At 40.4% G+C, this 23,140-nt stretch overlaps 1 long non-coding RNA gene and 1 pseudogene across 4 annotated transcripts in view; one reads left to right on the top strand and one right to left on the bottom strand.

The window, feature by feature from the left end:
- Nucleotides 1–23,140, top strand: part of LOC144240086 (uncharacterized) — a 185,206-nt gene that overhangs the window by 47,858 nt on the left and 114,208 nt on the right. The window lies entirely within an intron of this gene.
- LOC144240220 (large ribosomal subunit protein uL3 pseudogene) lies at nucleotides 16,323–17,517 on the bottom strand (annotated as a pseudogene).

Genomic DNA, 23,140 nt, shown 5'->3' with positions numbered 1-23,140 from the left:
AGCCCTATACTCAGGCGTGAGTTGGCCATGTATTCAATATTTTTGATTACATGAAATAAGGCATTGAAAGTAAACATAGTTAGCTTCTTAGTTGTGTCAGATCAGCTTTTTGGCAACAGATTTTAAACAAGGAGATAACCATTTACCCTTAGGTCTTTACATTTTAGGGTTTTTATTATTATTATTATTTTTAATGTTTAGTCATTTTTGAGAGAGAGAGCGTAAGGCAAGGGAGGACAGAGGGAGTGGGACAGAGGATCCAAAGCTGGCTCTGTGCTGACAACAGCAAGCCCAATGCCACCCAGGTGCCCCTGTTATTATTTTTTTTGTATTTATTTTTGGGAGAGAGAGAGAGAGTGTGTGTGTGTGTGTGTGTGTGTGTGTGAATGGAAGAGGGGCAGAGAGAGAGGGAGACAGAGGATCCAAAGTGGGCTCTGTGCTGATGGCAGAGAACCCGATATGGGGCTCGAACCCATGAACCATGAGATCATGACCAGAGCTGAAGTGGGATACTTAACTGACTGAGCCACCCAGCCTCCCCTGCCTTCTAAATTTTAAGATCTTTAGTTCAAAAAGGCTGAAAAATCACACAAAGCTGAAATTCCTTTTCAGTCAGCTAAAGGAACAAAACATGTTTTTTTCTGTGGGGTTGTCTTCCACACTATCACATCATCTGTCAACTTTTCTCTGATGATTGGAGCAATTATCAGACAAGGGCACTCTAACCAGTGGCTCATCATGAAATTTAGGTTCTCTCTTGACAGTCAGGTTTTAGAGCTGACATTAAGAGTCTGTGTAGCAATAGCACTAGAGAGATGGCTCTACTTTGAAAATCAACCACAGAAAAGAAAACAGTCTTAGATGTTCACCCTGTGCTTCACTTTTGATTTTGTTGTCTACTTACACCATGAGTTGGCCCAAAAGAAATTACCTAATCGCAGTATAAGCTGAACCATGTGAAATTCCAATATTAAGCCAATAGTTGGTTGCTAAATGCTTGTTTGACATTGGGTAGCAAAGTCATATGATTTGTCCTAACAGTTCTGATACTGACTGAAGCAGTCTATGCCCATGAAACAGTGAGGTTTCATTTCTGGCCTCTTTTAAAATTCACACAGTTGGCATGGAGTGCCTGGGTGGCTGATTCAGTTGAGCGTCTGACTCTTGATTTCAGCTTAGGTCATGACCCCAGGGTTGTGGGATCAAGCCCCACATCGGGCTCTGAGCTGAGCATGGAGCCTGATTGAGATTCTTCCTCTCCTTCCTTCTGCCCCTCTTCCTTGCTCACTCACTCTCTCCCTCTAAAATTAAAAAAAAATAATAATAATAATAAAATAAAACTAATACTGTTGGTAAAGATACTGCCTTTGCACATTCTATAAATGAGAGTCACTTCTAATTGTTTTCCCTTTTGTTGAGGATTTCGGACAATTATGAACATCTAAGAAATCTGTGCAATTGAGATATTAAAGTATGTGTAAAATGTCTAGCCAAATTCCTGGTACATGGTAGGTGCTCAGAATAATTGAGTCATTAGGTCACTAGTCTGAGTATATCTAATCATAATATAGTAACATATTGTGATATGGTCTTTACTGGCTACATGCTGTTATACACATTATTTTACTTAGAGTGAACTTTCCTTAAAAACCCATTCCCAACACATCAGCTAGCATGCCAAATCATATTCGAAGTTTAAAAGATAGTATTGCACTATTGTATGAATACTCTTCAAACAGCAGAAGTTGAAAAGAAAAGGATTTTTTTATGCATTTGTAAAAGCTGGATATTAGAAAATGTCATAGTTATGTTTATTTTTTCTGGTGAGATTGGGAGGTGATTTCTTACACACAGATGTCTGTCTTGTGGTGAACTTGAGGAATTAACTTACGTGATTAACAAGGAAACATCAGTAATTATAAACATGGAGAGTTTTGAAGAGTAAGATACTGATTTTGTAATTATGGCATTATACTCAAACTCTCACTTATTGTCTATACCCAAATTCTTACAATTTGACAAGTTCATTAAAATCCCTGTAAACTACTTTCTCTTTGATGTTACTATCACTGCCCTGAAATCCAGAGGAAAATGTGTGATGCAACAGGCAGATGGGTAGATGAGTCAGCTGGCCGTGACGGCTGTACACATGGTTCACAGGTGTTTGTTTGGCTTTTGTGTACTGCATAGGCAGGAGTTTTTAAAGGGTCCCACACAACTTTACAAATCTGTTTTTTTCTACAGTTCCTTTGTACCAATCACATCTACAGAACAGGTCCTAAATCCTAGAAGTTTTAACCCCCAGAGCAGAGGAAATTTGGTGATTTCCTTGGCAGCTGGAATCCAAGTCAGATTTACAATCTGGAGTAAATTCAGCAGGTCTGTGGCTGAAGCACTGCATATTTAATAAATTCACAGGGGGTCCTGGTGCTGCTGCCCAAAAGACCACACTTTGAGTAGCAAAGAACTAAACATTTCCACTTTGTTGTCCTACCAGTATCTCAGAAGTAATGAAATTGAGCTCAAACTTACCACCTTCCTCCCCAAATCAGACAGTCTTCCCCTTGAGTTCTCATTAATTTTTACCATTATTAGTTTTCCACCAAACTTCAGAGTAATGTGAGGCTCCTTCTTAGGCCTCCTGCCATCATATCCAAATCAGTTTTGAAGTTCCGATTCTTCCCGCATGTCTATTAAGCCCATCCCTTACTTTTCATTCTACTGCTACGATCTGGACCAGACGTCTTGAACTAGGCTCTGCCAGCTCTTCACATCTCCTTTCAACTAGCTCAGCTCCGTGCATGGCTGCCATTCGAAAGCACTGCTTATTTATACCAATATTCTGCTGAAAATCCATCTGGAACAGGAGCTAGAGCCCCTTACCTGGAACTCAAAGCCCCACACTCCTGCCCCTCCCTTTCCATTCTTACCTCCTTATGTATGTTCTTGTGTGCGAACCTTATGGATTACCAGAATACTTCCTGTATAAAGTTCCTGTGCTACTTTAAGTGTCATATGAACACTGCATCATATGACATATGAGTGTCAAAAGCATCTAAAAGAGCCTGGAGTAAACAGCTTCATGACACAAGTGCCATTTCATTGGGCCTGGAAGGTAATAAGGATTTCCACAGAGATTAGTTACTATGTCTTTCTACATTTCTGTATTGGATTTATTTAATGGACAGTCACCATTTAAAAAAAGATATCCAAGTTAAAAGAAAAATTTTTTAAAGTTTATTTCAGAGAGAGAGAGAGAGAGACAGAGCATGAGCAGGGGAGGGGCAGAGAAAGAAGGAGAACAGAATCTGAAGCAGGCTCCAGGCTCTGAGCTGTCAGCACAGAGCCTGATGCAGGACTCAAACCCATTGAGCACCCCTCAATTCTGTTTCTTACCCTATATTGTATAAACTTCAGGCTCTACGTCCTGGATCCTCCTAATGCCTGCCTTGTACTACACACTGCATTCAATGCTGGAGATACAAAGATGAACAAGGCATACTCCTTCCTGGGGAGAAGCTTGGTATAAAACAGAAACAAGAAAAATAATTGCAGTGGGACACCTGCTTGGCTGTGGACTGTACAATGGGAACAGAAGCTCAAGGGATGCTCTTTTGTTGTTGTTATTAGTCTGTACATTAAAAATTTAAACTTAGGGTGCGCCTGGGTGGCTCAGTTGGTTGAGCGTCTGACTTCAGTTCAGGTTCATGAGTTTGAGCCCTGTGTTGGGCTCCGTGCTGACAGCTTGGAGCCTGGATCCTGCTTCACATTTTGTGTCTCCATCTCTCTGTCCCTCCGCTCCTTTCTCTCTCTCTCAAAAATAAACATTTAAAAAATTAAAAAATTCAAAATTCAAAAAAAAAAAGAAATTGAATTAAAAATTTTCTCTAAATTTTCAAAAACAAATGATCTTGAGAAATACATCGCTAGACCCTTATAGGATCTTGGAAGGGGGCCATACAAATATGGGTGGGGGGAGGTCCTGAAGCTTAAAGTGCTGTAGACCTATGGTATAACCACCTCTGCTCCATAATTTTTTTCTGTGATTGGGTTAGTATTATTTTAATGACATAAAGATTGAATGGATTTTTCCCATATAAAAGTCATCTTTTACTGGATATTAAGTCTAAATCAGAATATGAAAGGATTCAAGGGTGCCAGGCAAAGATCATGGTCAGGAATGCAGAATGTGTCATCACACTGGGTACTTGCCTAGTCACTCCTGTTTGAATTCCTTGTTGCAGTGACAGTAGTTGAAAAGCACATAAGCTGCCAGCACCCTAGAAATCCCAGCAATACCTCTTTCTTCACATTGACATACTTGATGTAATACCAGTAGTAACCTCTTTGAAACACTCCAGCAGCATTCTCTGGGGTGAAACCCCACATTACCCAGCTTGGCAGCTCTCCTAGTTTGACATCTATGAGCTTCCTCTCTTTCACTGGTACAGGTGACACCTTCTTGGAGTCTGGGGTGTCTGCTATCAAGTTTGAGTGAATCTTGTTGATTCATTTGCAGTTTTCGCATGTGTGACCTTTCATGTTGTCCTCTCTGAGCATGGGACAGTTGGGGTACATCTGAGGCTGTTGTGCTTTTAGGAAACCAGCTTCATTTAGGTTGCATGCTCCAAGGGCACTTGCATTTCCTGGAGTTTGTAGGAATTTCAGATACCCCTGGGATTATTCTTTAACAGTGCAACTTTCACTAACAAATGTTCTAGTGAAGGGGCACCTAGGTGGCTCAGTCAGCTGAGCATTTGAGTCTTGATTTCCTCTCAGGTCATGATCTCACAGTTGTGAGTTGGAGCCCTCCCCACCCCCTGACCTTTAGGCTCATTGCTGACAGCCTGCGCCCTGCCTGGTGTTCTCTCTGCCCCTCCCCTCCCCTCCTCACACTGTCTCTCTTCAAGTAAATAAACATTTTTTAAAAAGTGTTCTAGTGAGGCCAGCAGTTTTCAAACTGTTTGTATTTTGAAATGGAAACATTGCCTTATAATGCCACTATTCTCTAAGTCTTTCAAAATGTGTTCCAAATATTTCCTTCTAATTGAAAACTTCCCTATGAGATCATAGACTTTGAATTCAGTTTATATTCTTTTTTGATGGTTTTCAAGGGCACATTCCTAATAGCTAGTTTTACAATAGGGATCACTTCTTCTAAAAATATGAGATACCTTTATAGTTTCATGTAATTAAATATGTGTATATTTAGCTAATATATATATGAGGTACATTTCTTATGTATATTTCAACTCTTATGTATTCTGGTTGCAGAGTTACTGAGATTCATTCATATTTGCTATTTGTGCGAATAGGGGGTGGTTAGAAGGTACACTGGCCAATATCTCCCTATCTAAAGTTGGTTCCCCTACCCCAGTTACCCTGTTGTCACTCGGTTTGTTGTATTTATAGCATTTACACGACACTGTTACTGTTTTGCTCATATCTTTGTTTACTGTTTATTTAGGCGTCTCCTAGATGATGGGTAAATATTCTTCAGTGTGGATTCTTTTTTAGTGGCACTACTGGTTGCAAAAACTCTTCCATTTGTCACCAGATCTTTAGATACGAAGTCTGCAAAATGTATGAGAAAGGGACCACTCCCCTTGGTTGATTCTTGCATGCTTACCACATCAGCTCCTAAGGGCTAAATGTTTGAGAACCTCTCAGTTCCCTTCTCTTCTTAGCTTCCAGCTGACCCCATCCCTTTCCCTTGTACTGCCTCCTACCTTCAGTTTAGATCTGCCCTCTGACTAAATCAGCCTGGTAGTCCTTGGGTGCCTTTGTTCACCTCATTTTCTCTGGATTGCTTTTCCCTGAAACCTTTGACTAGCCCATGTGGAGTAATGATTTGAATGATAATTCTCCTTTTCAGTGGCCGTGTGATCTTGGACAGACCTCCTGAACCTCAATTTCTTCATCTCTAAAATGTGGATATTAAGACTACTACCTACGGTGGTACTCTCTCATAGTAGGACTTCAGTAAACGACAGCCATCATTGTTGTTATTAATTTCTTTCAGGCTTCACCTCTGTGACTTATCTCCAATAATTCTTTACAATTACTGATAATCTGAAAAAAACTGCAGAATCACGTTGCATTTGTATGTTTTAACTCTTGAGTTAGATTCAAGCTCTTTGGAAAGAGGTCTTCTACTGTTACTGCTTTATGTATACTGCTATGTGCACCATGTATCTAAAGCAGTGGTTGTCTGTTGGAATTAATCCACAACACTTGAAGTTTCACCTAAAGAAAGTGCAAAGTGTACCTTCTGCTTATTTGTGGATATTCTGCTTTTGCAGTCTGTATGGTATAATGTAGGTGCCTCTTCTATATTTGAGACCTTCCAGAAGCTTTCCCCAGTAAAACTTTTAATAAAGGGAGAAACCTCTTACATGTCTACTTTCTACAGGATTTTCCCAATTTTTAAATTATTTAACCATTTTTAATTTCAAATTGTGTTTAGAGTTTTAAGACTAAATGCATGGGGACAGTAGACGACCCTGTAACCTGAAAACAAGATGGCGCTCAGAGAACTAAACTGCAAGCAGCACATCTATAGAGTGGATGATAGAATTAACCCAATTTAGATGATGATCAGTGAATATAAAGTTGAAAGCATTAGGGAACAGCCAGATTTTTATCAAGGGGCAAGCAGGATAGAGGAGTTGAAAGCTGTTACCTAATCAGTTATATTATACTCTAACAAAGAAAGAATATGTTAGTTAAGAACTGGCAGGAGGTGGTATATATGGAATCCAAAAGAAAGAAGTAAGATTTGAGGCAGAGTTCATCAAATATTCTTTTGGAAGGAGATAGTCAAGAGAGACAAAACTGACCATGCAGGAATTATAGACACACCATGTAGGTAGGTAAGAATGGCTCTGAAATTTACATGGTCGACATAAACTAACCCCAAGACCACCCATATCTCTTGCTCTCTAAGCAACCTAAGCAACCTTCTGAAGATTAATTCAGCCTCCATAACTCCTATGCTTTCTAGAAAATTACCTTCCTTCGTTGGAAATTTGCACTGAGACTTAAACATAAGTTCCTTACAGGGAGAAATCCAGAATTGTAAACATTTTTGGAATTAGGGGGACTCTTTTTGAGAAAAAGAGTACAAAATGGAAAATATGAAATTGCTTCCAGGGCATTAAAAGGCACCAGCACAATAAGTGGGCCTGAAACTTTACCTTAGTCACCATCAAAATGAAGCCATTGAAGTTGGAATAGTGCAGGTTCTGAATGCCCATCAGCTCTGAGCATCGTCCTTCAAAGCTGAGGGCCAGACCAGGGAGCCCCTCAGCAGCACCCCTCTTACTCTCTCCCACAGAACTGATCATCTTAATAATAAAAATTACAACAAAGGAGTGAAATTGCATACTGTTTCATAAAAGGCTTTTGTCACTTTACCTTTTTATGACCCTTTCATCATCCTGTTCAAAGATACAGAAACTCTCTCCCATTTCTTACCTCTTCCCAGATTCTGTCTAGGTTTTGTATTCCAAATACATTGCAATGTTACATAAAATACAAAAAGGGAAATCTCTAAGGATATATTACTATGCCCAAAACAAGATTTAAATGTCTATGGGCCAGAAAGAGAAGAGAGAGGAAGAGAAGAAAACTTAGAGCAGTGAGCCTGATGAAGCTGTGGCCTGACACACTCTAGGTCTGCTACTAAGCAGGCCAGGCCAGGATTATGATTCTGACATGGTAACAGAATAGGGAACCCCCCCCCCCCACACACACACCTCCCGTCTGAGGTAGTGGGAAAGTATTAGATCTTCAGCTTTTAAAGCCCTAGGCTGGAATAGGGCTCCATTGTTCTTGAGACGAGGCTCACAAAATCTGTAGCCTGGAGCCACAGTTTATACTAAGATGTATGCAAAAGGTCACAGACAGTCCAGAGACTAGGAATTGAGCTATGCTCAATTTGGTCCAAAACCTACTACGTGGGATTGAGCAAGATGGTGAATGATGTGGGTGTACTAGTAGTTTCCCAGTGGCCCAGGTTAGGTGTCAGAGCCTAAGCAAGGTGGAAAGTGTGTCCATGCGAAGGAACTATCTGGCAGTGGGGTGGTGAAGAGGGCATCCGCAGGGATAGAAGTAGTTGTGTCAGCTATAGGGGAATCATTACATTGATTGATCAAGTAAGAAAATGTTAAGGATAATGGTGTTGGTCTGGAATTGAAGATTGGGGTGTGAACTCATGGTTTTCAATAGATGAAAGAGAAAGGGAGAGAGAGATTCAAATTCAAATGTATATATTCCTAGTTTGTCCACTGAGAGGTTTTGGAAGCAGTGGCACTCCAGTAGCATTGTGTACATCTAGCATTCACATCTTGGTTTCCAAGTGCCCCTTTTCAAAGGTCCTTGAGAATTGATTGACTTCAGTACTGGGGTACAGAAAGTACAAGATGAGTCTGGAATTTATTGTAGAGCCTGAAATAAAGAAGTACTCAAAGAATGATAGGGACACAGAAACCACCTCATAAGGAAAAATCTGGGGCAATTTGAGAAAGAAAATGAATAATAATAGAAGCAGACTATAATGCAGGGGCACCTGGGTGGCTCAGTTGGTTAAGTGTCTGACTTGGGCAGATCTCACCGTACATGAGTTTGAGCCCTGTGTCAGGCTCTGTGCTGACAGCTCAGAGCCTGGAGCCTGCTTCGGATTCTGTGTCTCCCCCTCTCTCTCTGCTCCTACCTGCCCCCTTCTCTCTCAAAAATAAATAAAACATTGAAAAAATTTGTAATGCATTGAAGAAAGTTAAAAACCATGAGTTCAAACAGATATTTAAAAAGTAGTGAATGGGGTACCTGGGGGGCTCAGTCAGTTAAGCCTCTGACTTCGACCTAGGTCTCTCAGTTCATGGGTTCAAGCTCTGCATTGGGCTCCACACTGACAGTGCAAGACTGGCTTGGGATTCTCTCCTCTCTCTCTCTCTGCCCCTCCTCCACTTGTACTCTATCTTTCTCTCAAAATAAATAAATGAACTTTAAAAAAAAGTAATGAGCAAACTGTTTGATGAGGAGTGATACATAATCTCAAAACCCCCATACAAACTATTTATTGATTACAAAGGGGGGAGAAGAATAATTTCACAGTGCAGAAGCCAAGCAGACAGGAACTTAAGTGATTGAAGTTAATATCACCAGTAATGATACAATGGTACAAATACAAATCATATGTTAATTGAATAGGATAAAATGAAAACACATCATCATCACTTCTGTGATACTCCTGTCTAATCATGAAGATGTACCAGACAAACCCAAACTAAAGAACATGATGCAAAATAAATGGCCTGTAAGCATTGAAAGTGTCATGCTTATGATAGGGTAGTCCAGGAAAGGCTGAGAACTGTTCCAGATAGAACAAAACTAAGGAGACATGATAACTAAACGTGGTATCTGTTTTGCAAGATCTGAATTTAAGACTGCCTCTTTGGGGCGCCTGGGTGGCTCAGTCGGTTAAGCATCTGCCTTTGGCTCAGGTCATGATCTCACGGTTTGTGGGTTCGAGCCCCGCATCGGGCTCTGCTGACAGCTAGCTCAGAGCCTGGAGCCTGTTCCGGGTTCTGTGTCTCCCTCTCTCTCTGACCCTCTCCTGCTCATGCTGTCTCTCTCTCTCTCTCAAAAATAAATTAAAAAAAAAACATTAAAAAAAAAAAAAGACTGCCTCTTTTTCTTAGAAAGTGCATGCTTGTGATAATTGATGGAACTTGAATAGAGCCTGAAAATTGTATTTAAGTATCAATGTTAATTTCCTGATTTTAAAGGTTATATTGCGGTTATATAGGAGAATGTCTTACTGTATAAGAAATACACACTGAAGTATTGGAGAGTAACAGGGCATCATGTCAGCCATTTATTTACTCTCCAATGGGTAAGGAAAGGAGGCTTCTTATACTGACTGTACTTGTACATTTTCTCTGAGTTTGAGATTATTTATATGTATATTTATTTGTATTTCATTGTTTTTGTGTGTTTTATGTTTTGAATATCCATGTGCAGCCAAGTTCCCTCAAAGCAGATTTTAGTGGGACCTATCACTAAGGACAGGTGATTACTTTTGGTCTGCTACCATGAAAAAAGCTTGTTTTCCTTCTTAATGACAATGTGTAAATTGCTCAAGAGGTTCGATGGGATGCAGACCTTTGTCAGGTCACCGTGCCCCAGTCATACAGAGACTTAGCTCTGCCACTCTAGTTAAAGGCCATTCTACAGTATTTTCTAGAAGCAGGCATGCAAATGATGATATAATGAGGACACCAGTGATGCCTTCTTCCTCTGGAACTTTGTCATAGGCCTTGCAAATCATGTGATCAGAAGAGCTAATGATTTTAATGATTTAGTATCAGTCCTACCAGGGACTCTTTTGTTTGGTTTCTCTTTTATTTAACAGACTTTTATTGAGCCCTACTATGTTACGGGTCCCGTACTAATCTTACAAATACAAAGACGAAAAAAAGGCCCTCACAGTTTCCATTGTGAACAAAAGAGGGGGTCAGAGAAGGAAGCAAATATTTAACAACTAACGAAGGAGTGGGACACAGAGACTGCCTGTCTCTTAGGACGGCATCTCAAAGGAAGAGTGTATGAGCTTAGAGTTAAAGGATGGGGTTACTTCAAATTTTACGAAATGTAAGTGATCTTTAAATACTGTTTTGTATGTGGACAAAAATACAGAAGAAAAAAGGGGGGGTCAAGAAGGGGATGGGCAATAAACAGCAATTTTAAAGAAAATACCTCAACAGTGAGAACATTGTGTATGTATCCTCACCTACATTATGCTATGAAATACATCTTTTTATAAGTACATTTTTTTCAAGAGGTAAAACGGTAGATAAACTAGTGAACTGTCATTAAACAAATGATGTATTTTTGTAGAGCTTTATCTCATGTTTTCAGGTACCTAGTATGATTTTATGTTTTATTTTTATTTTATTTTTTTAGCTCTAATTGTTCTCCACAGGATTCTCATTCCCAGTAGCTCCACCTCCGGGCCTGTTTCAGAGGTGACATTCAATGCCACTCTGAAGAATCCTGGTACTTGACTCGTTTCTAAACCTTTTCAGTTTCAAATCTCCCGCAGCTCCGAGTCAGCTGTCAGCCTATGGAAATAGATCATGTAACACCCGTGAAAATTTCCCAGTGACTTCCTAAGGACTTAGCTGCCCTGTAGCTGAGGTCATCTGAGCCTCATCAATTGGGAATCCAGTGGATGGGGGGCCTCTTGTGTCCTCCAGTAGTTGAACTGTCCTTTTTAGTTTCCCCAGGAACATCCTGGACTTCATCACCTCCTTCCCTTCTGGCCTGATATTTGAAAACCACACTGGAGTAACTTCAGGTCAGATGTGTAGTGCTTTTCTAAAACTCAAGTCACTGTGAACCAATGATGTGAAAACAATCACAATCTATAATTGTTCCCAGCTACACAGCTAGGTGCTCCTCATTTTTAGTGTTGTGAATATAATAAATGTAGGTGAGTGTGTATCTTCCTTATGTTATCATCATTTTACCTTTTGTTTCTTTTTTTACATTTGTTTTAGAAATGTACTTTCTTGGAATTGTTTCCTATCTTTTGGGGCCAGGATCGTGTTTAAATCTTAAATTATTGTTCATGGTTCAGAAGACTTTTCTGGGTAAAAGCCATTTTATCTCACCAGAGAAAAACAGCATCCCTTTCCCCACCACATGGAAACAATAGCGGAATAGGTCTTCGGCATTCAGAAATTTAACATTTCTTATGAAAGTGCCTCACAGGCCTATGCAGAAAGCATGTAATTTTGAAGGACTGGAGTTTAATCTTAGGCACAGGGTAAGAAGCATAATGAGGAGAAGGTGTGGCGTGTGTGAGATGGGGCATTTCTGGGATGCCTGGGAAAATAGGAAGCAAAGCAGACCCTGCCATCTTCCATATCCCTTTGTCATTCAAGGTCAAGATGAAGAAGGGGGTGGGTGGTCTCTAGCACAGCACTGTGTAGATGATCGAGTTGGTGAGGGCAGATGCAGCAGGGAGGCTGGGGGCCAGATTCTACTTAGGAGGAGATGGTTGGGCAGGGAGTATACAACCCCACATGGGGTCCCAACAGCCCAGGGTCCACTCATAATTTGGTTTTGTTCTTGTTTTTGTATCATTGTAGCCAAGGGAATATCAATGAATTTTTAAGTATATATTATTGAAATTGACACTCTTGCTATATGTTATCATCGTTATTACACATTTGGGGATTTGGGAAGCTCTCTGGGAAAATTCCTTTTAAATGTCGAAGGTCTAGGCTCTGGAGTCTACATCACACCCAGTTATCTTCCTCTCTATTGCCACGCCTCCCAACACCCCTCACAGCCCAAGTCATCATTATCTTCATGGCAGTCACCTCATAACGGGTCTTCCCACATCCACTCTAACTGCTCCTGCCGTCAATTCCAGTCCATTCTCTTCAAACGTCTTTGTTTGTCAATTGAGATAATTGTAGATTCACATGCAGTTGTGTAAGAAATAGTGCAGAGAGATCCTGTATACCTTTTGCCCAGTTTCATCCAGTGTTAACATCTTGCAAAATTATAGTACAAAATTACAACCAGGATATTGACATTGATATAATCCTCCAGCCTTATTCAGATTTCCCCAGGTTACTTGTATTCATGTGTGTGTGTGTGTGTGTGTGTGTGTGTGTGTGTGTAGTTATATATATATACTTTTTATCCTACATGTGTCCACCATCACAGTCAAGACAAAGAAGAGTTCCATCATAAGGTTCCTTCTTGATGCCTATTTATAACCACACTCAGCTCTGTCCTTCCCTCCATCTCCCTTCCCTAACTCTGGGCAACCACTAATCTGTTTTTTATTCCTAAAATTTTTTCATTCCAAGAACATTACATAAATGGAATTATATCACATGTAACTTTTTTCAGCTTTTTTTACCCCGTATAATTCCCTGGAGATTCATCCAAGTTTTTACATGTATCAGTAGTTTATTCCCCTTCACTGTTGAGTAGTATTCCGTGGTGTAATGGATGTACCCCAGTTTGTTTAACCAATCAAGCCTTGAAAGACATCTGAGCTATTTCTAGTTTGGGGCTATTACAGATGAAGTTGCTTTGAACATTCATACAGAGGTTTTATATGAGCATAAGATTTCATTTCTCTGCAATAAATCCCCAAAACTAAAATTGCTGTCATATGGTAGTTGCAGGTATAATTTTTTAAGTATCTGCCAAACTGTTTTCCAGTGTGGCTGTACCATTTTGCATACCCTTCAACAATGTATGAGTGGTCCAGTTTCTCCACATCCTTATCAGCATTTGGTGGTGTCACTATTTTTTTTTATTTTAGCCATTCTGACAGATGTGTAGTAACACCTCATTGTGGTTTTAATTTACATCTCCCTGATGGGTAATGATTTTGAACCTCTTCTCCTGTGCTTATTTGTCTTTTGTATACCCTCTGTTTATTTACTTGTTTTGAGAGAGAGAGAGAAAGAGAGAGAGAGAGAGAGAGAGAGAGAGCACAAACAGGGGAGGAACAAAGAGAGAGAGGGAAAGAGAGCAAGAATCCCAAGCAAGCTCTGTGTTCCACGCTGAGCCCAATGTGGGGCTTGATCTCACAGCAGTAAGATCATGACCTGAGCCTAAATCAACAGTCAGATGTTTAACTGACTGAGCCACCCAGGTTCCCCTCAAAATGTCTTATGTTTTTTGCTCAGTTTCTAATTGAATTGTTTGGGTTTTTTAACTGTTGAGTTTTGAGAGTTTTTAGATAGATAGATACCAGTCCTTTGTCTGATACCATGACTTGCAAATATTTTCCTCCAGTCTGTAACTTTTCTTTTCATCTTCACAGGGACTTTGAAGAACAAAAGTTTTTAATTTTGATGAAGTCCAATTAGTCAATTTTACTTTTATGAATTATGTCTAAGTATTGTTTAGTGTGTAAGAAATCTTCACTTAGCCTAAGATTCCAAAGAGTTTCTCCTATTCTTCACAGTTTGAAAACTATAAATTGAATCATGTCAGTCCCTAAAGAAACCTGATAGCTGGCTTCCCACTGCATTTTGAATCAGATCCTAAGTTCTTATGTGAGTTGGTCAGCCTCTGCACACTGTCCCATCCTCCCTTCTGACAGCTCCACCTGTACTTTCTAGGTGGCAGAACGTCGGGACATGAGGCTGTAGGCTCTGGATTATGTGGGCTTGTGTGTCAAGTGCTGAAGGAGCTTTCAAGGGTCTGGGGAACCTCATGACCATATTTGTATCTTTTTTCAAAGATTTTATTTCTAAGTAATCTCTACACCCAGTGTAGGGCTCAAACTCACAACCCCAAGGTCAAAAGTTGCATGCTCTACCAACTAAGCCAGCCAGGCATCCTCAGATTTGTCTTTTTGATTGATCACATTGGCAGCACAGCCTGGTGGAGGACAGGGAGGCAACTGTGAGCCTGGAGACTGTTACAGAGAAAGGCATGAACTCAGGAAGTGGCAGAGGAAGAGGAGGTGGTTTGACTGATATAGAATATCTTGTTTCAATAGTGCTCAGTGACCAAGTGGTAGGGAGACAAAGGCAGGATGAGCATGGGGGCTGAAGGGGAGGGAAGACATCTGGTTTGACTCCTTCAACCACTGCTCTTGGTGGTGCTGCTCACCAAAACAGTCTGATCAGGAAGAGGAGGCATTTTCTGTGGACAGTTGTTAAGTCTTATGGGTCAGCCAATGGGGAATTCCAGTAAGTAAGTATATACATGTCTAAGTCTGGAACTCAGATTGCATATCATTTAAACAATAATTTTCTATATGCAAATAATTTTTGGAACTGATTATTTCACCCCAGAAAATTGAAAATATTGAGACACCCAAGATAGTTTTGCTGTAGGCTTATGTTTGAAGTTATGATCCTCATGGGATGCCTGGGTGGCTCAGTTGGTTAAGCGTCTGGCTTCGGCTTAGGTCACGATCTCATGGTTCGTGGGCTCGAGCCCCGTGTCAGGCTCTGTGCTGACAGCTAGCTCAGAGCCTGGAGTCTGTTTCAGATTCTGAGCCTGTTTCAGATTCTGTATCTCCTTCTCTCTTTGAACCTCCCCTTCTCGAGCTGTCTGTCTCTCTTCCAGAAAGAAATTTAAAAAAATTAAAAAAAAAAAAAGAATGAAATTATGATTGTCATGGATCACTTTGCATTGTTGCTTCAAAGCTATGGGGAAACAATAAAGCTGGACAATACTGACACTATCATCCCACAAGATTAGAGAAACCCTAATACCACACTAATTTTCCAGTAGAAACAGAACTAAGATGAATTATAGAATTCTCTGCTCCTTAGTCAACTGGGGTAATCTCAGTCCAACCCCCTCATTTTGTTGTGGCCAGAAAAGTTCCTAAATTTGTCCAAGATAATCCAATTAGCTAGAAATTTAGATTTGTAAGTATTTGTCTTCTGAAAAGGGAGAAAGTGAGCATGAGTTTTGAAAGTTTAAGTTTAATGTTAAGGGGTAGGGAGTGGGGGGTTGCATAAACCTCTTAAATTTCTTCTCTTAGCAATTCCATCACTTCCATGAGCCTAACGCGTGGGATATGGTAACTGATATGGGAAACTGGAGGGTGAGAGTTGATTGTCATTGACATCATGACCCACAGTTTTACTGAGCAAACAATGTGTGAAAAGTGGCCCCACCACAAAACACACATCAGCTGCATAAGGAAGAGGAACCGCCACTGAGGCACCACTGAGGATTCATGGGAGCCTGGAACAGCACACAAAGCATATAGCTAACTGGGAACTTTCAGCTGCTCCTAGGCCAGCCCGGCAAGGAGCTGTCAGGAATGAAGCTGTTCTTTTTGGCAAAGAATACGCTGCATCTTGTAAAGTCTCAGAAGCTGGGATGCAAACAACAACTGGACTTTCCAGGAGTTCCATTTAGCTGCAAAGTACAGTGAGTACACAAAATCCCAAATGATTTCCATAGATTGCACTTAACATATTAGAATTAAGCAATTTTTAAAAACCACGCTAAAAATAACAACAGCAAACCAAACAAAAAACTATACCAAGTACAGATGAGAAAGATGTGGTCAACTAGAAGCATATGTAAAAAAAGACTGAGGAGTTTTGATGATCTCAGTATGAGTCAGCCTCATACAATGAGGGGACTGAATATGGATTTGATCTGCATTCCGAGTATTCTGGTATTCAGGATTCAGGAGGTGACAGTTCTTTCTCACAGTATGTTGATAAAAGGAGGATTCTATGCCCCACCTCCCTACCACTAGAAAATAATTTTTATTGAGATCCCACCAGCTGTACAATTGGCTGCTGACATTAACCTCCTTCTTCCTTTGTAATTCGGTCTTTCTTAAGTGGTCCTACGAAAGCTGTATTCTTGTCCACAGCCTGGAATTGGCCATGACCAAGCTTGGAGGTGGTGTTGGTGAATTTAAGGTCAGTCTTCTCCAAAGCCTATCGTTTGGTCTGCACCAGCAAGGATTTGTGGAGAGTAAGCACTGGCTTCTTGGTTCCTACCACACAGCCTTTCAGTCTGAGAGCATCACTGGTCACTTCACTGCAGTGGACAAAGCCACCCAGGGGGTTGATGCTCTTGTCAGACAGATCATAATTGGTGGAAGCATTGGTCTTGATGAGCTTGTCATCCTATATGAGGTAGCCCTGGCTAATCTTGTAGATCTTCTTGTTGATCTCAATGTGGTGATGGTAATTCTTCTGCCCAGCCCGAGCCACAGAGGCTGCTTGGGCAGAATGCCATCCTCCTATAGAGGCAGCCTTGCACAGTCCCTAGTGGGTTTTGCAGGGTAGCTCCTTGGTATGCCAGTGACTGGTGACCCCTTTGTATCCTTTGGCCTCGGTGACACCAGTGACATCAGTCATCTCATCCTGCCCAAACACATGGTTCACAGGCATCTGCTGGTCCAGCGTCTCATGGGCCCAGGCCAGCTTCTTGGCCACAGTGCCTCTGTTCACCTAGATCTCCATAACGTGGGCCTTCTGGGAAGCAGGCTCATCTGAGTGTGGGCAATGACACAGATCACCTTGGCAGTACTTGTTCCTGCTGTTGAAGTCCTTCTCTAGCTGCTTCTTGCTGTCATCTTCTGCCACTTCTTGCAGTATTTGCTGAAGGCCTTTTTCTTAGACTTAGGCCAGTTCTTATGGAAGCACCTTTTGCATTCATCACTGATATGCTCACAGCAGCGATGGTCTTAAAGGTACAGAGGCCTCCAGGGGTTTCCACACAGTCCGTGATCCCCACAACCACCATGGGTGGTGTCTCCACAATGGCCACAGCCTCCACAACATCCTGCTTTGTTCACCTTGGATCCTGGCCTGTCGACCTCCTATAGTATGTGAGCCATGACAACCTTGTATCCCAGAAAGGCAGGGAGGTTTGGAGGAGTCATCCTTGGGGAAGCTCTTCACCTTCCCAATGGTTCAGGCTGCTACGTTTCTGAGGCAGGAAGCCCAGGGACCCATGCCTGGGAGCAGAGAACTTCCTGTGAGACATTCTGCTGCCGAACGCTGCCAGCAGAGCGGGATTCAGTGTTTAAATCACATACATGGCTAAAATGTACAAAATGCTTACTGTATATCAGCTTATGAGCTAAATGTTTCATGTTATTCCCTTACTCCACACAACAAGCCTTGGGTCCTATCCTGTTAGTGCCTCCCTCCAACTGCAGCTCAGGTCATGATCTCCTGGCCCGTGGGTTCAAGCCCTGAGTCCACTTCTGTGCTGACAGCTCAGAGCCTGGAGCCTGCTCCAGATTCTGTGTCTTCTTCTCTTTCTGTCCCTCCCCCACTAGCTCTCTCTCTCTCTCTCTCTCAAAAATAAACATTAAAAAAGTTTAAAAAAAAATAAGGGACTTGTACCAACTTCTTTTTACAAGATTGAACAGAATCTATCATTTAATGATATATTAGGATAACATATAACATCACACAGATTCTAGAGCTGGCCTTTGGCTCTCTTTGCCTTACTAATCTCAGAGCAAACAAAAACCTCATGACTAGCGGTAGTATTTCCACTTCTCAGCAAACTTTCTTGAAAGAACAGATATTGATAAGAACAGCACTTAACCATTTTACTGCCCATTGTAAATTAACAAAAGTAAATTAGCAATTAAAACTCAGCATTTGCAAGGTTGGCAAGCATTCTTTTTTTTTTTTTTAAATCTTTTTTGTCTTCTCCTAGAAGTCTGGTGACAGAAAGGTAGTATTATTCTGACTATCAGTGTAAACTAATAATGAAATTAATCAATCTTGAGTATTCTTTCATGTATACTTGTTTAGAAGTAAGAACAATTCTGTGAGTCATAAAGTTTTCTGTAATTCCAAGTTTGGTCTCAAAGCAAGGATAACCCTGCGGTCAAATCTGAGAAGAGTTAAGAATTTAGTTGGTAACTAGTCATCTCAAAAATTGCCCGAGAATGAAATCTCAGTGTTCAACTCACTCAGAGATTGCTTGTGTAAACTCAAAACCAACGAATGCATAAGAATATTTTGTCAAGTCCGGTGGTTTTAAAGACATGTCCACAGATTCTTTGAAACTCCTCCCCTCAAGAGGTGTAGCTTATTTCGCTTCCCTTGAGTGCAGGCTAATATTGGCTATCCACTTTCTTTTTGGGTGAACAGCATTCACAGGACCAGATTGGGAGCACAGTAGCGAATAGAAACCAGTCATTGGTCTCATGAAACTAGCTCACTGTTGAGTGGGGGACACATGGTAGCTGTGGGATGGCATCAGGATGGCAAAGAAGGAAGTCATCCTTACAGTAGAGGAGTTAAGTTCAGAGTACAGTGCTAGACACAAGGAGGGCCCAACCCAGACTGGAAGTCAGGAGAAGCCTGCTGGAGGTGTTTACGTGAGCTATCTCTGTGAATACAAGTTCCCATTCTTAATTTCTGACCCAGGCCTGTCTTCTGATTCCACACCCCAAGCCAATTACCTCCTTGACTCTTCCACTTCAGTGTTTCACAAGCATCTCAAACTTAACAGGTTCAAAAAAGTCTTTGGATTCTAAGCCTGCTCTTTACCCAAGCTTCCCTTTTCATAAAATGGCCCACTGAGGACTTTTGGCCAAGAACCTGGAGACAGCCTTTATTCCTTCCTTTCCAGAACATCCATCTCCAAGTCATTGGCAGGTCACGCCAGTGCTTGCTGTGAAATGCAGCGATCTTCCTTTCCTTTCCTTTGCTGTGATGGGGACACATAATGAGGAGCCCTCTTGAGGGTCAGCTCAAAGTCTGCTTGGGATATACTGAGTGTGAGGAGAGAGATGAGAGTGGAGGTAGCCCAATGAGAGTCATAATCCTCCCCAAATATAACTGGTTTAGAGATATAGATGCATATTCTGTACATATCTTTAAAAATATGTAAGCTAATATATTTTATTTATTGTAATATCAACAAATGGTAGCCAAAAGAATATGATGCTAAGAATATTAATACTTATGTAAGTTAATTAGGGATGTAAGAAAGCATAGTGGTTAAGAGGTGTGCTCTGTAGGCAGTGTCAGTAACAGTCCCATCTCTGCACTACGTAGCTGTGTCCCCTGTGAAAATTGCTCTACCTATTGGAGTATCAGTTTCTTTATCTGTCAAATGGTGTTCTTCTACCTGCTCATGGTGTTGTACAGAATAAATGCAACAGTCTATGCAAGACAGTTATTAGCACGTGCAGAGAGCTCCATAATGTTAATTACCATCAATATCACCATTGCCCTTGACTTCAAAAACATCTTCCTGTACTTTATTTATATGAGAGAAAGAAACTACTAGCCTACTCTGTTATCTAAGGGTTATGAGTTGCCTTTAAAGGTGATTCCAGTTCAGACATGTAACATTCTGTCATGTAGGGCTAATTTAACTCAATTAGTTTTTTTCTGATAATATTTTTTGATAGAACTTTTTTTGGGGATTAGAACTGTAGGCATTCTGACTGAATTTACACAGATGTCCACAAAAGACTACAATTACTTCACAAGCCAAAATCAACTCCCTGCCCCCAAGTAGGATAGTTGAATGAGCCAATGTTCCTAGCTTTAAGTATGCAAACCTCAGTAACAGCTGAAGCACAACCAAGAGCAAAAAATGTAGTAGTAGAAAGATTAGACACCTGTTTGTGACAGTGTTCAAAGGCTTCTTTCTAATGGATTTTTGGGACTACATGAATGGGGGAGATGACTTGCAATAGATGACATGACCACACAATTGGAATATTCTGTACCAAAGCAAATAAACTGTATAAACATTGGTGCAGGAGGCAACAGATGATACTCATTCTGAGAAAAGCTTCCTGTTTTGTAGCTTTCTGCTGTCGGAACACTCTATGAGTTATAATTAACTACTAATGTTCTTCTTAGCTCCTTATTCTATGGTGTTCTCCCTTCCTCTCTTTCTTTCCTAGATATTCTCCTTTAGATATAAACTATTCTTTTCTTCTCCTGGGCAAGAAATAAACTAGATACCAAGAGGGAGTATGTATTTTATCAAGAATACATGTAACAGATTTGAAAAGTAATTTTCTTATTAATTTTGTCCCAAACATTTTTCTTACCCTTGTAGAAATTTGAATGTTCATATATGTGACCGTCAGGAAATAGTTAAAAATTCTTCTCCATTTATTTAGGCAAGAATAGTGGTTATCCAGTAAGTGGCAGCAAACAGCTTATAGATTCATCTTTTCTGATTTCCTAACTCTCAGATTTTTGTGAAAGAAAGAATCATTGACTGAGCAAATGTAAGTAAACTTGAAAGTAGAGGACACACATTATGACTCTCCTAAGAAGCAAATAAGAATCTGTCACTGTGTCTTCTCCAAAAAGTTTTTCAAAGCAATAGAGTATACTTATGCATGAGCATACAAAAGACACCATAAGGCATTTTCTCCATGACTTAATTCCTTTTTAGACATAAAGAACAGATTCTGATAATTTACTATGATCAGTTTAAATTCATAACACTGCATTGCCAACATTGAGGAACTGCAGACTACTTGTTTAAAGGATAATGAAAAGTGGAAGTGCTATTTGATTGTCATGGGCACTCTATGTCCAAGACTATTCAGAACAGTCCCAATTTCAAAAATTCTATCTTGTTATCCTTTAATTACACTCCTTTTGAGGCACCTGGGTGGCTCAGTTGGTTGAGCACAAGACTTTGGCTCAGCTCATGATCTCACAGTTCTTGGGTTCAAGCCATGTGTCAGGCTCTGTGCTGACAGCTCAAAGCCTGGAGCCTGCTTCAGATTCTGTGTCTTCCTCTCTCTCTCTCAGCCTCTCCTGCACTGATGCTCTGTCTCTCTCTCTCTCTCAAAACTAAATAAACATTAAAAAATATACCTTAAAATTGTTTTTAATGTTTATTTGAGGGAGAGACAAAGACAGAGTGTGTGCAGGGGAGGGGCAGAAAGAGAGAGAGAGAGAAAGAGAATCTGAAGCAGTCTCCAGGCTCTGACCTGTTAGCACAGAGCCTGATGCAGGGCTTGACCCCACAAATTGTGAGATCGTGGCCTGAGCCAAAGTCAGATGCTTAACTGACTGAGCCACCCACATAGCCCTAAAAAATGTATCTTTAATTATATTCCTTTTTGTCAGACAGTGTATTCAGATTTGGAAAATATGTCTTTAAAAGTTCACTGTTAGGTGCATTTAATAGTTTCCAGAATCAAAGAAATGGTTTTTAAAATATTACATAAATTTTGGGGCACCTGGGTGGCTGACTTGGTTGAGTGTCCAGCCCTTGATTTCCACTGAGGTCATGATCTCGTGGTTCATTGTGGTGCTGACTGCACAGAACCTGCTTCGGATGCTCTCTCTCTGCCTCTTCCCCATTTGCATACATGCACATGGACACGTGCTCTCTCACTCTCAAAATAAATAAACTTTTAAAAAATATATTTAAATTAAAAATATCATCTTAAAAAAAGTAAAATTCCATTCTTTGAAATTACAAGAAAGCAGCCTGAACAGCTTGGCTCTTGGGCATAGACTGATGATGACTTCAGCAATTTTCATATTATTGCAGCGGGACTTTATGATTGCCAATTCCAGGAGCACAACATGAAGACACACAGAAGTATTTTTGAAGGACATCTAAGAAGTAGCATTTTAGTGTGACTCAGTTATTGTTGCTATTTCTTAGAATCTGAAAGAAACCGTTAAAGAAGTTCCAGAATGTACATGATACTAAGTTGCTAATCGGGAACAATATGATATTTAGATTGCTCTTGATTCAAATGGCCACAAAGTGACCTGGGTGGGGGGGGAGGGAAGGAGGGGGCAGAATGTCTTAAACGTAAAAGGGTCAAAATTTTAATGTGAAATTCCTCTGTTGCTGAAAACTGATTTGGATTAAAAGTGAACCTTCAGGCAGTCTCTGTAGAGGTGGAAGTCATAAAACAGTTTCAAAAATTTTTTCAGTTCCAGAATGCTTTTAAACTAATTTTGAAAAGAGGTGGTTTAGCATACAGAAATGCTACTTCCTTATTTATATTAAACTTACTAAAGAATTCAAAGCTTGTTAGGTATTTTCTGCAAAGATGGTCAGTATTTTATCATATATTTTGCAAGTTATGGTAATACCATTTTAGGGATCATAATTGTGTTCTTCAATTATTGTTCAAAACTAATATTTACCTGTCATGAAGTACTTTTCATTATCACACATCTGGCATCTGGCAGTTTAAACCCATTTTCCTGTTCATTCTATGTTAAGTGACTTGCACAAAATTTCTCTACTCCATTCATCTTTTTTCTGCCCTAAAGGCTGAGGGCTTGTTACTCTGACATGGTTTGTACACTGAAGAGATCAAGGATACCAGCTGATGATCTGGAATGTTTTTCCTTTACCAGAACTTTTCCTTCCCTTCCAAGCCAACGGCAAGATTCAGAGACAATTCTGGGTGGATTATCTGAAGGTTCATCCTTATTTATTTCAACAAAAATGCAATGCTCACTATGGTAAAGTGGGAAGACCAGGGGTTTTATACTCATACAATCAGGGTTTGAATTCCTGTTATGTTGCTTACTGCTTATGAACTATATTCAAAGTAACCCTGAGACTCAGTTTTGATACCAATAGCATGGAGACAATATAAACTCATACAGTTTTTCAAAGATAAATATCT

The sequence above is a fragment of the Crocuta crocuta genome, unplaced genomic scaffold (genome assembly GCF_008692635.1).
Source record: "Crocuta crocuta isolate KB4526 unplaced genomic scaffold, BGI_CrCroc_1.0 scaffold81, whole genome shotgun sequence".
NCBI classification, from domain to species: Eukaryota; Metazoa; Chordata; class Mammalia; order Carnivora; family Hyaenidae; genus Crocuta; species Crocuta crocuta.
This window is presented reverse-complemented; position numbering and strand designations above follow the sequence as displayed.